General features: G+C 37.9%; 1 long non-coding RNA gene across 1 annotated transcript; it reads left to right on the top strand.

The window, feature by feature from the left end:
• Nucleotides 1-9,961: 9,961 nt before the first annotated feature.
• On the top strand, nucleotides 9,962-14,516 carry LOC134825846 (uncharacterized). The gene is made up of 3 exons (XR_010161626.1): nucleotides 9,962-10,440; nucleotides 10,587-10,722; nucleotides 14,400-14,516. It is a non-coding gene; the product is annotated as an uncharacterized LOC134825846 (long non-coding RNA).
• The last annotated feature ends 1,511 nt before the right edge of the window (nucleotides 14,517-16,027 follow it).

Below are 16,027 nucleotides of genomic sequence, written 5' to 3'. Positions count from 1 at the left end.
AGGGCAAGTAAAAGGGCATCGTGGGGACTTGTCGTTTTTATTATATTTTTCATTCAAAAAGGGAACGCATGGGGAGCTATCCACTTGTATTATCATATGGGAGGAGGCAGTAAAAAACTCCAGGCTGTGATGGACTATGGGGGGGGGACAATGGGCATTATCCCGTGGTAATACATTAAAAATATATCGGGAACTTGTCAGTTTCATTCGCCGATCGCTTCCTCGTTAAAACTATTTGTGTTATATTTGTTGTTACTTATTTATTTTCGAAACTAACTACTTTTGTTAATTAATTATATAGTTGGTTAGTAGTGTTGGAAAAAGTATTGAAAACATACTCGTATGGCCTTTTTAAACACCTGTGTCTAAAAAGTACATAACAATTTAAACATGTTCAAATGGTTTAGGGACCGGAGGAGTAAATGGCAAAAAGTTTTCTATTCACTTTTTAAATTCATTGTATCAACTAAAACCCCTGGTACATAAATAATCTCAACTTTGTTAACTTCAGTTTAAGGGGGGGAAACCGGGTGGAGACTATGGCAGGTATTTGTATTTTATGTGTAAGGGGACATCGTTAATCAGAGAATTTTTGCCTTTCCGGGCATGGGTTCTTCCGTTCAGAAGGGCAATCGTTCATTCATACAAATGTGTGGGTGGGGGATCGCCAACTAGTCTTTAAACTATTTTCAACTAAATCTTACATATTCTAAAGACATTTTTTTTATGGCCTTGGGTCTAAATACTATGGCATACAGGAAAAGTTCAGCGATGGGGTCAGAGTAAATAGCTCCAAGCCGGGAAGTCCCTGGTTGTGAAGTGGCAGTGGAAGGGTAAGGGGGGCAAGGCGGCAGTTCCTGGCATCCCAGGCTTGGTCTGGGGTCCTAAAAACAACCTGCTTCATCAAGGCTAGTTAATTGATAAACTATTTAGTTTCATTTTTAGATCCACAGCTTTTTTGTCACTGTACTAACTTTAGGTTTGTTATCATTGGATTGGATCTATTTTTTCCCTCCTCTGAACTCTCTGATTCTTTTTGATACTTAATTTCCCCCCCAGATAAGTGTTTTACTCACCCTCTTGGCACCCGTCTCTATTTCAGGCCGTGTACATTGTACCATTTTACGGGGTAATGTCTTGGTGACTGCTGGGCCTTAGTTACCCCGAATTGCCATACCTGATCAACCTGGGTGTAAACCTTCTTGGTCCATTTGATGCAAAACTTTTCTCCCCACAACACCACTTCTACATTCTCGTTCTCACTGGAATTTTCTTCTCAGTGCCTCCCAGGAGGCAGGAAAAATTCACCATTTCCTGGGCCCTCATTATTGGACGATGAAGAAAGAAATTTAAATGGTTGTGCCTTCGATATCCTCCCAGAAGATCATGTCCGGGGGTATCCTTTCAACCTTCATTCTTGACAGGGGAGGGTCCTTTATTAAATCCACTCAAACTCCTTGAGCCTAATGGAAGTTTTATCGGGATCTTGTTTTTAAAAAATAAAACATGGGTCCAAAGCACTTGTGGGACCTTCCAAAGGGGCCCCTGGGTGATGGGGTATTTGGAATGGAAACTTAAAAAACAAATACACATGAAGTTTCGCACAAGAGGGAACGAAAGTTAAAGGGACCTTGTGGGGCTTGAGTTCCCCGCATTTGAGTCCCCTACACCAAGTTTATGGGATGGGGTGGATCCAAACAAGCCCCAAACCAACAGTCAGTCTCCCCCCAGGGAATTGTTTGGAATTTGGATGAAACATACCCGTGTTCAATCACGGGGCAATACAGGCCCTTCTGGGAATATGGGACTGCTTGTTTTAGGTCAGCAGTATGTTCCTGCAAGGGAGCTAACCCTGAAAATTTCCTGTGAGACGGGGTGGGGGGGACAACGAAAACCACTGTAATAGATTCGGGGGGACTAGTGAATATTTTGTACGGTTGGTCGTTCGGTGCACGGCAAGAAGGAACCTGGTTCTTTATAAGGGAAACCGGGTGAACAAACCAACCTTCTCCACACCAGGAAAGGTGTAACCCCTCCCTCCCCCAGAATATTTCTCTGTTGCCTGCGGGGGGGGGGGGACAGACCAGTCTTTCTTCAATATGATGAAGGCTTGGCAGGTCAGTCCCCAAGGGATTTAACTGCATTGGAAGTTCCTCCCGGGGCCTTGAGGGGGGGGACTGGTGGTGTCAGATACTGGTCTTTCCTTCTAGGGAACCTAATGGGGGGGGGGGACCCCCACTCCAAACACTTCCTACATCTTCTCTTTCCTCTCCTTCTCCTTCATCAATCCCCTTCTAATCTTCCTCATCATCCCTTCTTATTTACTCCATCATTTTCTTCCCTTCTTACTCCCTCCCTTCAAACCATCTTTCATCCTAAACACTGGGGGACTCCATTCAGCCCCCCCCTAAGAAAGATGATCATACTTCTCGCTGGAGAGTCATATTTTGACGCGACTGGGATTATTGAAAAAACGGGCCCAAGGGTAAACAGGACAGTTTTCAAAGTCGCCCAAGGGTTGGGGTCGCAGAATTGATGCTGTATTACACTCAATCGAGCAATTTGTGAGAGACCACACTGATCTAGAGATTAAGAAACTGTTTGTGTGTGTAGGGACTAACGACATTCGATACTGTCAGACTGGCATATTACACCTTAAAAGCCCTCTGCAGAACTTTATGTCAAAAATTAAATCCTTAGCTCCTTCAGCAAAGATCTTTGTCCAGTCCCTCCTCCCTATACCTGCTAACGGTAACCCCAAGGGAGAACAAAACGTGGTCTCTATGAACAAACTACTCTTTAGTCTTTGTTCCAAATTTAAATTATTTTACCTCGATGTCTTTAGTAGTTTCCTTAGTTCATGGGGCGGCAGGAACTACCAGTTATTTCCCAAGTATAGTTTGGAATCCAAGAAGTGGGATATTCACCCCAATGCTAGGGGTATGGGTGTGTTAGCAAGACACTATATCTTTCTCATTCACTCAACATGGTTTAATCCGTTGGGTTACTGAGATTGGTACTTAAGTATGATTCATATTTGTTAGATAAATTATTTAGATGATGTATTAAAAAGTGAATTTTGAGTGATAGATACACCTGGGTAAAACACAACCGTGACATTGCTACACATGGGAATAAATGACCAGCAACACCGCATATGCACTGGAAAGTTTAATTCTGTTGTTCGAAAAGTTTGTGGTAAAAGAAAAGTCTGCTACGTGTCTGTGTTGTCCCAGTTATGTTCACCCATTGGATTATTTGTCAGTTCACTAATTTTATATCTGTATATTTTGTTATTTATTATTGTTATTTCGTTGGATCTATCAACACGTGTGGACAGTGGATTAAAGAATATTAGTCATATTGGTAGACCTGGTAATCTTCCCAGCCTTTATAGTAGTATTAACCTGTATTTCCTAATAATTATGACAGCATTTATTCTGAGATATTTTGATAAAGGATCTTATTATTTAAAGTGTCGTAAATCATCTGCTCTGAGAAGATCATTCCAATTCTTTCTGAGATGGATTGGTGTTCTTACTGCTCTGGTTATCTACACTTTCTCCCTGAACCTAATATTGCTTATTATATGTAACACGTCACTTTTAAATCCAGGACCTGGGAAAAATATCTGTTTTTTATAACAATGTACAAGGTCTAATTAACACTCGTGACCTTGCGTCAGTTAACCCACCACTTAACATGACGAAAGTACATGAACTACATGGTTTTTTGTATACAAACAAACCTGATATTGTTATTTTAAATGAGACTTGGCTGAAAAAGTCAATATTGGATAGTGAGATTTTACCTTCTGGTTATAAAATCTTTAGGCTGGACAGGTCCCTCAAAACTCATCCATGGGATCCTGAACGACCTAAGAGGTTTAGAAAAAACGGGGGTGGAGTCTTAATAGCTCATAGATTTGATCTAGATGTTACTAGTACTAGGATAGCTGTAGTGAAAGCTCAAGCTGAGTTATTGTCTGTTGTCTTAAAGCTTCCGACTGGTAGAATTGTGTATTTCGACTTTTTATAGAGTGGGGACTTTAAGCGACGACAATTACGTGGAATTTTCTAATTATTTTAGAACTCTTGCCTTAAAAAAGAAGATTGACAAGCATGTTTTAATAGGAGATATGAATTTGAACTGTGTTTCTTGGCCTGCTGGTGAGACATCCTGTGAACTGCAAAATGGCTTCCTGGATTTCCTTACTGGTGACCTAGGACACACTCAACTAATTAATGAACCTACACATAAAGCAGGGAATGTGCTTGATTTACTGTTCACAAATGTCCCTAATATTATTACCAATTTTAAAATACTGGATCATAATGAGGCGTGCTTATCTGACCACTTTGGTATCAACTTTGGGATAAACTTCAATGTCAGCCGCAGAAAGTCTCCTAAACGCAAAGTATATAACTATACCAAAGCCAATTGGGACGGCTTGAACTTTGCTCTGAGGCGGGTCAATTGGGATAATGTGGCTGGGTCTCATGATCCACACATTTCCTGGCCTCTTTTCAAAGATGTTCTGATTAAACTCTGCAATGAATATATCCCAAAGAAAAATGTTAAGTGTGAGTTTCAGCCGCCTTGGTATGACTCTGATTGTGATAGGGTTCTGAGAGATAAAGAGAAATGGAGAGAAAAGGCTAATGAATCTGGCAATGAGTCTGATCTTATCTTGAAAAGTCCCGTCAGTACCGCAAAGATTTTAAACGCATAATGAACGAAAAGATGAGACTCAGTGTCGAAGATGATTCTGATTCTGCCCTTATTTCCAAAAAGTTTTGGACACACGTGAAATCAAAGTCTAAGTCGACTAGGATACCTGAAACGGTCCGATACGGTGATCGTTTTAGGAACACACCAGTTGAACAGGCTAGCTTATTCAATGAATACTTCTATCAACAATTCTCCTCAAGTAGCTCATATGACATTGACATCGACATGAGCTCCAGTAACAATTTTATGGATTTGAGATTTCACGTGTTGGATGTTTTGTTAATTTTGAAAGGGGTTAAAACCGGGTAAAGCCGCAGGTCCAGATGGTATCCATGGCACTGTGTTAAAAAATTGTGCGAGCACTCTTGCAAAGCCTCTAACCATGATTTTCAACAGCTCTTTTGTGACTGGATGTGTGCCGGAGGAATGGAAGCTTGCTTCTGTTGTCCCGGTACACAAGAAGGGTGAAAAAGGATCTGTTGAAAATTACAGACCCATCTCACTGACATGCTTAGTTATGAAAGTTTTTGAACGTTGTATTTCGAAAGAGTTGCTCGCAGCTTGTGAAGGGTTAATCGACTGTAGACAACACGGTTTTGTGAATGGGAAGTCTTGCACTACCCAGATGGTCCCATTCACAGACAACCTTGCACTGGCCCTGAACAATAAGTCAAGATCCGACATTGTTTATTTTGATTTTGCTAAGGCATTTGACAGTGTCTCACATGACTTAATCCTTCGCAAGCTAAAAAATTTATATGGTATTGATGGTCTGATGCTTAGATTTTTAAAGTCGTATTTACAAGACAGACGACAGCAGGTTGTTGTAGGCGGAGCTGTCTCAAGCATGCTTCCCGTGCAATCAGGAGTGCCCCAGGGATCTATTCTGGGACCACTTCTGTTTGTTCTATTCATCAACGACATGTTCTCGTGTGTTTCGGAGGATACAAATGTAGCATTGTATGCAGATGACACCAAAATTTGGAGGGTCATCGAATGCTTTGAAGACCACTATATTCTTCAAGGAGATATAGACAGGTTGTTTGCCTGGTCAATCGATAACAAAATGACTTTTCACCCTTCAAAGTGTAAGGTGTTATCTGTAACTCTGCAAAGAAATGTATTAGACAATCTTCCTTTTAATATTTATTGGTATAATCTTAATGAAGTCATAATTGATTATGTGGCATCCCATACAGATCTTGGTGTAATAATGAACAACAGGTTTCTGTGGGGTGCACATTGTGATCAATTGATATCTAAAGCAAGCTCGAAGCTTGGGCTCTTAAAGAGAACCTGTCATTTTACCATGGATAAACGCCAAAAGAGGGCTTTCTACCTTACCATTGTAAGATCAATCTTTGAACATTGCTCAGTTATATGGTGTCCTCAGCGATCGACACACATGTCGAAGTTTGAGGCAATCCAGAAAAGAGCGATCAAATGGATCAATGGACAACAGTTTGATCATTATAGTGATATTGTATTTTATGAGAAGCAGAAGGAGCTTAAAATTCTACCCATTAGATCTAAGTTCATCCATAATTCAATTACGCTCTTCTATAAAATAGTAAATGATTTGGTAAGTATATCTCTACCTGAATATATTACTGTTGTTGAAGCTGGAACAATGAGGTACACAAGGAGCACGGCATCAGTCATTGAAGGACTTGACACCAGCACATATACCTGCTCTATTGTACCAAACTGCGATAGTTTCAGAAACAGCTTCTTTTATAGAACAATGCTTCTGTGGAATGCACTGCCAGCCTATGTTAGACAGACTGAGAAAATTTCTATTTTCAAAACAAAGCTAACTGAATTTCTCTGGTCTTCTGACGTATGCTGGCCTGATTAGACGGCCCATCATGGAATATTATTATATATATATTTTACTTTATGAATGTCATACTCTCTATAATTTGCCCCTCGCACCTGCAGTAGAACGCGCCGTTCTTTCTCTTATGAAACAACCCGAAACAAGCGCGTCACGCAGTACGTGAGTGGCTAGATTATAGATTATTTTATTATAATATTATTTAATTATGTTATTTTGTTGTTATGTCGTGTAAGTTTGTGGAGTAGTAGCAAGAAGGTATCGTATACATTTAAATTTGTTCTCTTGATTATTTATTAATGATTTTATGTAGGGTCGGCACCAATGTTATTATGGTCTTACCACCGTGTTTTGGTTCAGCCGAAATAAATTTTACCTTAATGTTTTTACATATTGTTTCTCACTCCAGCTGAGTCTGGTAGTGTTGAGTATCATGAATATTTTTCTAGCTCTCTTTTTCCATGTTTTTGCTTCACAGGAGATATTGTGGTCTTTTTATTGAATATAACTGTAATACATTGATGTAAAGTTTATTTGAATTTTGAAATAAAAAAGATAGTACCATAATATACTATACTATGTAGATGTATTGAGTGAAACCCATACAACAGGGCTCATCAGCCACCAATAACAGATAACCCAGTCATCCAGAATCGATCGAAGGAGACAACAAAGCCCTCGACAAACCCCTGGGATTGACACAGCACAATTAATGATTAAGGAAAACAAAATCCATCTTACTATCGTTCTTTTGAAAAATTTAATGTCATTCAAATAATATGCATAAATAGATTAAGCAATAATTTGTGTCCCGTGAATATGCTTACTCAGTAGCGGTAACTAAAGACCACGTGAGTTTGATCAACCAACAAGACCCGGATATCACCAAGCTGGACATGGGCAAGATAAAAGAAAAGAAAGAAGAACTGAGGAAACAGAAAGAGGAGTTTCTCTCCCAAAGGTTCAAGGTGCTCCACAAAGAATCAGATCATCAACTAAAGAACCACTTAGATCAAGCAAGAGAGAAGGGAGCCTCAACATGGCTTTCGACACTACCACTGAAAGACCTCAACTATGTTCTGAACAGGCAGGAGTTCCAAGACAGCATACGCTTAAGGTATGGTTGGAAGATCCAAGGAGTGCCCTCTAAATATGCTTGTGGAAATTTCAACAGTATTTAACACGCCCTTGACTGTAAACTAGGCGGATACATTAGCATGCGCCACAACGCTATTAGAGATACTGCTGCTTTCTTCCTCCGAGAAGCAAAGTGTAAAGACGTAAGGATAGAACCAGCACTCCTGACAGTCCAACAAAGCTCCTTCTCAAGAAAGACCAACACCCAGGATGAAGCCCGTCTTGATGTTGCAGCTGTCGGATTGTATGCACCCTTTGAAAGAACATTCTTTGACATTAGGGTCACACATCCTAACTGTGACACAAGCACATTTAAGACGCTAGATAAGATCTATAAAGATCACGAGAAAGAAAAGAAAGATTTGTATGAAGAGAGAGTACTTCAGTCAGAGAAAGGATCCTTTGTCCCTCTAGTCTTCACAACCTCTGGAGGTATGGGACCGCTATGCACTGTATTTGTAGATCGTGTCTCTGAGATGATAGCTGACCATAAAAAAGAAGCCAAGAGCCAAGTCAAAAATCATATCAGAACACGATTCAGATTTGATCTGTTAAGAAGTACACTCATTTCACTAAGAGGAATCAGAGGAAGATCAACGGCCCAGCATCTTGAACTGCACGACATCTCCTTCAACCTCATCCCCCAGAAGACGAGCTTTGAGGTCTCCTAGATTTGTTTATGTAAATTTTGATATTTTACTGTAATATTTTATGTTATATATAATTTTACGGACGAAATGATCCCAGGGGGGACTACCAACCCACCGCTTCGGCGGGTAGTTGACGCACCGTTCAGAAGCAAAAGCCACTTTGGTCTACTTGCTGTGAGGTGTCTCAGCTACATGGGTTGTTGTTTTTTTTATTCTTTTTTTTTCTTTTTTTTTTAATTTTTAAAAATAATTTGTGTCCATAACTTCCATTAAATATTAGACACCCTCATGAAAATAATACAATTTTGAATAGCAATTTATAATTTATGGAAGTTTGAAAACTTTACAGTCCCCTTCGATACTTACCTTGAGACCTCAGGCTATCATGTTTATAAACGCCAAATAAAGATTCCCCAACGCGAGCTGACTACTCAGAATGCGCGAGCACGTCAACATAAAATTTTTCGCGCCCTACAAACTTCGGTAGACCTTATAATTTGCAACTGAACGCTTGCGTATGTCGTAGTTCAAGCTGCGCGCGCGGTATGAGTATTTTCATTGCATCATACAACATAAATTATCGGATTATAAGTATAAGCTATTTGTACAGGGATTTTCTCATCGATACTTTAAATGACTAATCTTTAAAAAACAAGGTCGATTCTTATACAATTACAATATATTTTGCATATGCGCGTTAAATCAATTCGTTATCATGTAATAATGTGTGTCATACTTAAAGCTAGGAATATTTGTGTAATATGGATTTTCATTCTAAAACATGGAAAGATTTCATCAATTAATGTAACTTGGTACCATATGGTTTATTTGATCTTATATGTTATCGATTTATATAGTTTTACGTTATCGTGTATCATGTATTGATAGTTATACATTATTATTATACAACGAGTCCAACCCAGCGCGCGTTTTGGTAGTTTATAAACCTACAAATAATTTTATCCCCTGATAAACTCCAAGATATTATACATCAACAGATTATAATCTCATTGTATAGTCACATAACATGATACCATGACCTAAATTTTGACAAATGGCTAAGCTCTTGACAAAAATTATAACCTGTAAAAGTCATAAAAATGATAACTTCACATAATCGGGTGGAAATCATGCTTTTTAAAATTTTTCACGAAAGTTTTTAATATCATATTGTTTATCACATTTTTTTACACAAGATTTGAATCATGTTGTAATTTTGTTTTCCAATATTTTGATCAAAAATAATTTTTATTTGGATTTCAACGTACGCACTACGCCGCGCAGTTAGAAATCGTAATTGTTCTGAACAAGTGAGATTTGAGATTTAATCATTATTTTCACAAGTGAGTCGATATATTGCAATCCCATCTCTTTTCGTTGCTGCTCACAGCATAGAGCTTCAATGCTCAAACCGTATATCTAGTTGATAGTAAAGTAGTATAGAAGTAGTAAAGTAGTATAGAAGCTGTTTCGTTGCACATTGAAATACAGATATTACTAAATGATCTTGAGAGGTTATTTAATGTAATCGATTTAGTGTTACTGCCTTAAAGCTGTGATGTGCTGGAGACTACTAAAACTTGTTCTAGTATAGAAAAGCACAGCGGATTTTGCTATCATGTTACACTTTTGTAGATCAGGATCGAATTTGAACGTATTACTCCTAAACAGATTATTTCAATCCTGCATTATATGGAAATATCGATAACCCATTCGAGCCTTTTTTTAAATGTGTTTATGTTTTTGAAAAAGTATATTATTGTGATACTTCCATGTATTAAATCGTTTAAATGGTATGGTAAAGAACAGTACACAGATACTTATTCTTTGATGCCCCGAAACACATTCCTAGCTCTAGATCTGCCTTACATTTCAATAATGGCTCTTTCATCACATTTGCTTGATAACTGCTGATTTGTAATGCTTAAAATTGATCCCACTCAGTTTGACTATCTTAGGTTAGCTGTAATATCGAACTCGACAGTAGCTTCCTCTGTCATGTCGGAGATCTCAGGAGACGACTTGGTATTTTGTGTCAAGAAGAGGTTAACCTCCCACTTAACAAGATAAACATCAAATTCATAGGTTTGTCTCTATTTTGATGGTTACTGATACAGCAGTTCATGTGTTTAAAATGTATGGGTTAAATTCTAATTAAATTCGGTAATAAATATTACTGCAAATGTTGTAAACGGTAAAACCATTGTGTATAAGACAGTCAATTATCTCAGGAGTGCCAAAAAGGTACCGTTTAATCGAGAGGACTTCACTGATGACAGAGATGTGGAAAAGACTACGTCCTTCTCTGGAAAACTACAAGGATAAAATACCCACCTTCTTCGGGAAAAAGTCCATCATATGCGAAAGGTAAATCGTTTATTTTTGAAAACCCGATCACGATCAAAGCATATACAATTTGGGCATGTCCCAGCCAACTTAAGCCGAAAATCTGGCTTTGAAATCTTTAATTTGAAAACACCCAAAAATGTAGTTAATATACCCCTCCACCATACCAGATCGATTTTAAGTCAGCCAAGGCATAATTACTGCCCAAAAAGCCTGTTCCAAATTTGTCTCAATTCTGTTCCAGAATCCCAACTTCTCTGAAACCAAAATGGAACATTGCCCACAAAGCCTTTTCTGAGGATGCTAGGGCCACCAAAATTTTCAAGGACACTCCTGGTATCGATACCAATCGATTCTGATCGCCTTCAACTCAGTTTAGGCGATTTTAGGGTAAAGTTCATTTTTGTTCATTTCATGAACCAGGGGATCATTTTGCACTAAAAAGGTTTTTTTAAAGTTGAACAAAAAATGTCACAATTTGATGTGTGAAAATAGTGCTTTCGATGTGAAACTGGATGATTCTTGACGCACCCTATCCCTTCGGTGGAGTATTAAATTTCAAAGAAAAAAACTTCTGAGTTGCTGAACATGTTAGTAAACAATATGCCCCTCTACCATACCATATCGATTCCATGCCAGTCCAGGCATAATTACCGCTAAAAAGCATGTTTCTAAATTTGTGTCAATTGTTTCCACCATCTCAACTACTCTGAAACCAAAATAGAAACATTGCCCCAGAGCCCTTTTTGAACATGCTAGGCACACCAAACTTCTCAGGGACACTCCTGGTATCAATACCGACCGATTCCAATCGGTTTTAGCCCAATTCAGGGGATTCTAGGAAAATGTTCATTTTGTGTTCATTTCATTCATTCCATGAACCAGGGGAGTATTTTGCAAGTCTAAGTGGCTGGAAATGTTAGTACATGTGTCCTTCTACCATACCAGATAGATTCCAAGTGGACACGTTCAAAAAAAGGTGGCACTAGAGATTGATTTTTTTTAAATGAGTTTTAAAAATGGTCATTGCTCTTTGTTGGTTGATATATCTATCTATACCTTTAGAAATTCGATTAAATTTCATGATCCTGAAATCACGGAGTCTGTAGTGCTTATATCACAGGAGTTATCGTTATTTGTGTGCCAATGATTCAAAAATCACACAATTAGAAATGCAAGATGAATCAACACTAGATAATCTGAAAAGTACTATTCACAAAGACGCCAAAATTGATATGGTGACTATAATGCATGTAAGGAATAAAATGTCTTATCTGAAATTGTTATTGGTGCCAAAATGATTCAAAAATCACAACATTGGAAATGAGCCTATTTTGAGCAGTGATTATTGAATCATCTTACGTTTTTATTGGCTTTCTATCATTTGTTAGGGTACAAAATAGTATTAAATAGTATTAAAACCAGTTAATATGATTCAAAAATCACATTTTCGTTATTGGTGCGCTATTAAGTCTATAGTAAGCCTTAAATTAAGTGCACAATATGACAACATATATCCATTCTATGGTTCTTATTATGTGATTTTTGAATCCATGTCTAAGCTTATACCATATTGAAGGCCTTTGAGCGATAATTTTTGATCTGGGTGGTTAAATGATTCAAAAATCACACAAATCTGGCTACCAACTATGTAATTTTCTTTAAAGTATGACAATTGAATCATATGTAATGTTCAAGTTGTAATGACATTTTGAAAAGAAAGGTAATGAATCGATAATCACATTTCAAAAATTCAATTAAGTATTATACGTAACTGATTGATTCATTTGTCACAGTATGGAGACAAAATTATCATGGCTTGAGTAGTAAAAGTACTTGCCTAGTTTAATCAGTTTAAAATCAGTGTTTTGTGATTATTGATTCCACTATTACTCTAATAACGAACTTCTCCATGACCATAAACAAGTGCAGTGTCACAACAAATTACTGCAGATTTACTATGAATACCAACCTGATATAGAGCCAAAAAGTGATGTTGTTGTTGTGAAACCAGTATTTCTGGTACCCATAGGGGATTTGAAATCAACTTATAAATCAAATGTCATTCCTCAAAGTATCATAATCAAACCCCGGGCGAGTCCAAAATTAGAAACCTGAGTATTGATTCATATGAAATATGAATATCTCTTAAACGATAAAATTTCCTGAACCAGATCTGACTCGCTATGTCTGTTCAGACATGTTTGTCTGCCAGATCGTGGTACCTGAGTCCCTTCATTGCCGTGCATTGAAATCACACAATAACACACAAAGCTAGAATCACGGCAAATCGACATTCATCGCTTTTTCATCGGAGTACTAATGGACAGTGTTCAAATGGACAGTGTACATTCCCCTGATACAGCATAATTTCAATACATGCTCATTTATGTGATTTTTGACTCATTATGGCACTTTTAACCATCTAAATTCTCTAAATATTAGTTAGCATGATATAATTGACATTGATAGAGTTCATTGTTACAATCATTCCGTTGATATTCATATCACATTCATCATTCTAAAATACTTAGTCAGAATTAACCCTGTATGTGATAATTGCATCGTAACTCCACATTTAACCGGTGATTCTTTGCACTTTTAACACTCAGCTATCTCAAAAAGGTTCAATAATCACATTGAGAAGCAGGACACACTCACAGAATGTAAATTCATGATTAGAGGTGCAAGAAATGAATATTTTGTGATTTCTGGCTCATATCTGCACAATTAACAGATATAAAGAGATGAATGACTATTATGTGACATTTGAATCTTTTTGGACCACATTAAAATTTGGTTAACTTTCATAGCATACTCCTTGAGATACAAGTATTTTAAAATGCTTCACACAATTTTGGCAGTGAAAAATCAATCTCTAGTGCCACCTTTTTATGAACATGTCCAAGTCAGTACAAGCATAAATACGGCTGTAAAAGCATGTTTCCAAAATTGTATCAAATGTTTCCACCATCTCAACTACTATTTTCATTTTTGTTCATTTTCCATACATTCCATGAACCTGGGTAATGTTATTTGAGTTTTGATGGCTCTTAGGCCTAGTTTTTACCTACATCCATCTTAGAAAACCGAATTGAGGCTTCCCAGCACTTAAATACAGCCAATACTTCGATGTGCCCATGTTCCAAAAATCTGGATTCTCAGGAGGATTATTGTGCCAAAATTGGGACATTTTGGAACATTGGTAACATCGGTTCTAGACATGTAATGATTCTCAAACTTGGTTTGAGTGGTCCTAGGACTAATATAAACACTTTCCGACCCATTTTAAACCATTCTGAGCACTTTGAGAAGAATGTTCATTTTCGTTCATTTCTGGTCATTCCATGGGCAGTTTTATACGACTTTTTATGGTTCCTAGGCCTAGCTTACGGCTATATCCATCTTAGAAATCCGAACTGAGCCTTCCCAGCACTCAAATACGGCCAATACTGTGATGTGCCCATGTTCCAAATTTATGAATTCATCTACTGCATGGCGGCTGGCGCGAATTCGATTTTCGGTAAAAACCACATCAGTTTTCAAATTTGAGATATTTTTAGCGCGCGGCGCGCGCACTGCGTGTTAAATTTTAAATTTACGCCAGCTAGCAGGTGTCAGATTAACTGGTTATAATTGTGGGAAGTCCATCTATGTTTATTATTAATAATTTTTGGTTGACTATTTATTTTCCCCAGGAAACTTACTCACGTGCGAAAGACGAACTCTAAGAATTGGAGAATAACGGCAGTAGACAGCAGCTAACTTCCCCTGTACTCAACGACATTGAACAATAGACATGAAATGACTCGCTGACCCCCTACGGGGGGAATGCAACGTCAATTAATGTCAGTATTCCATAAAAACCCCAAACTGACATTGACATTAATTGACATTAATTGACATTAATTGACATTAATTGACATTAATTTGTCTTGAAATTTGAGATTATCATTATTCGATAAATATTCCAGATATTCACGTCTATGTAAGTTAGACCGGTCCAAAAAAACAAAATGTCCTTGAATAATTATGAGTATGTTCTTATCTGTTGATCCTTAGGTTTATAGACCACAAAAAAAATTTCAGCTTCCAACTCTTCCATCTTCGATCCCCACCGGCCACGCCCATATTTTATTGGTTTCTTATACAGGTAAAATATCTAGAATCGGCTTTTTTAGTATGAAGGAGTAATGTTAGCTGTTTAAGATTCGTTATTCAAATATAAATGTCATGAAGGAATTTCGTTTAATGTGGGTTTTAAGTTCTGATGATGTTGAGAACCACGCCCTTGGATGGCCACGCCTATTTAAGAAAATTAAATTTCGGAAAACCGTATTATTTTAGTTTAATTGTTTAATGATCTAAATTTTTTCACATTTCACATTTCCATATGTGATAGTAGTGAATAAATTGATGATATAAACGTTCTTAAGTGCTAAAAATATGGTAGAACTACATAATCTCTGGTCGAAAAATATCGTGTCAATTAATGTCAGTATTCCAAAATTTTGCAAAACTGACATTGACATTAATTGACATTAATTGACATTAATTGACGTTGCATTCCCCCCCCCCCCCCCCTACAAAGTACTTGTGCTCGGAGGCAGAATTTGGCATCGTTTGGGTCGAGAGATTTCCAAGGGTAATGATACAGTTAAACTGTATAAAAATACCTCTCTAAAACAACCTTCTCCTGGTCGGCCATGTCCCTCATCCTGCACTTGACCCCTGCAGAGGTCACAAGAACATCGGAGCACAAATGAGCGAGAAACGGGGAAGCCTTAGCTTCCGGGCCAAAATTTCCCGCGCTTTTCCAGCCCAAAAGAGAAATGCGCAAGAATGGACTCGGCTCCAATATCTATGAGCAGTTTCGGGGTAAAACTTAAAAATTAACAATTGAAATTTGATATAGTTGCGGAGAGAGAAACAAAAGAACTTAGTGTAATTGTGGGGGGGGGGGGGGGGGGGGGGGCCAACCATATTAAAGTATATTAAAGTATATCCCCGGGTCAAAATCGGAAAAAATCCTACATTTTAATATACTTTAATGTACCTACAATTACATACATACATACATGTTACATGGTAAGGTCTCCTCCTAGTCGTTGGAGTGGCCTGCATCACACACATCGCGTTGGCGGCGTAACATATGTCTCCACTGTACTCGGTTGGTAGCCAAAGCTTCTGTTGTGTCATTGTCGATGTTTTGAACACCTGTAAACTTAGCAGCATCTTCGAGTACGGAGGACTTCCAGTTCTTACGGGGTCTGCCCCTTGACCTCTTTCCATAATTTGGCTTCCAGTTCAACAGAAACCTCGTGTA

The sequence above is a fragment of the Bolinopsis microptera genome, unplaced genomic scaffold, assembly GCF_026151205.1.
Source record: "Bolinopsis microptera isolate Bmic1 unplaced genomic scaffold, MBARI_Bmic_1.0 sca154, whole genome shotgun sequence".
In the NCBI taxonomy this organism is placed as follows: Eukaryota; Metazoa; Ctenophora; class Tentaculata; order Lobata; family Bolinopsidae; genus Bolinopsis; species Bolinopsis microptera.
Note: the sequence above shows the minus strand (reverse complement) of the source record. Positions and strands in the feature narration are given on the sequence as shown.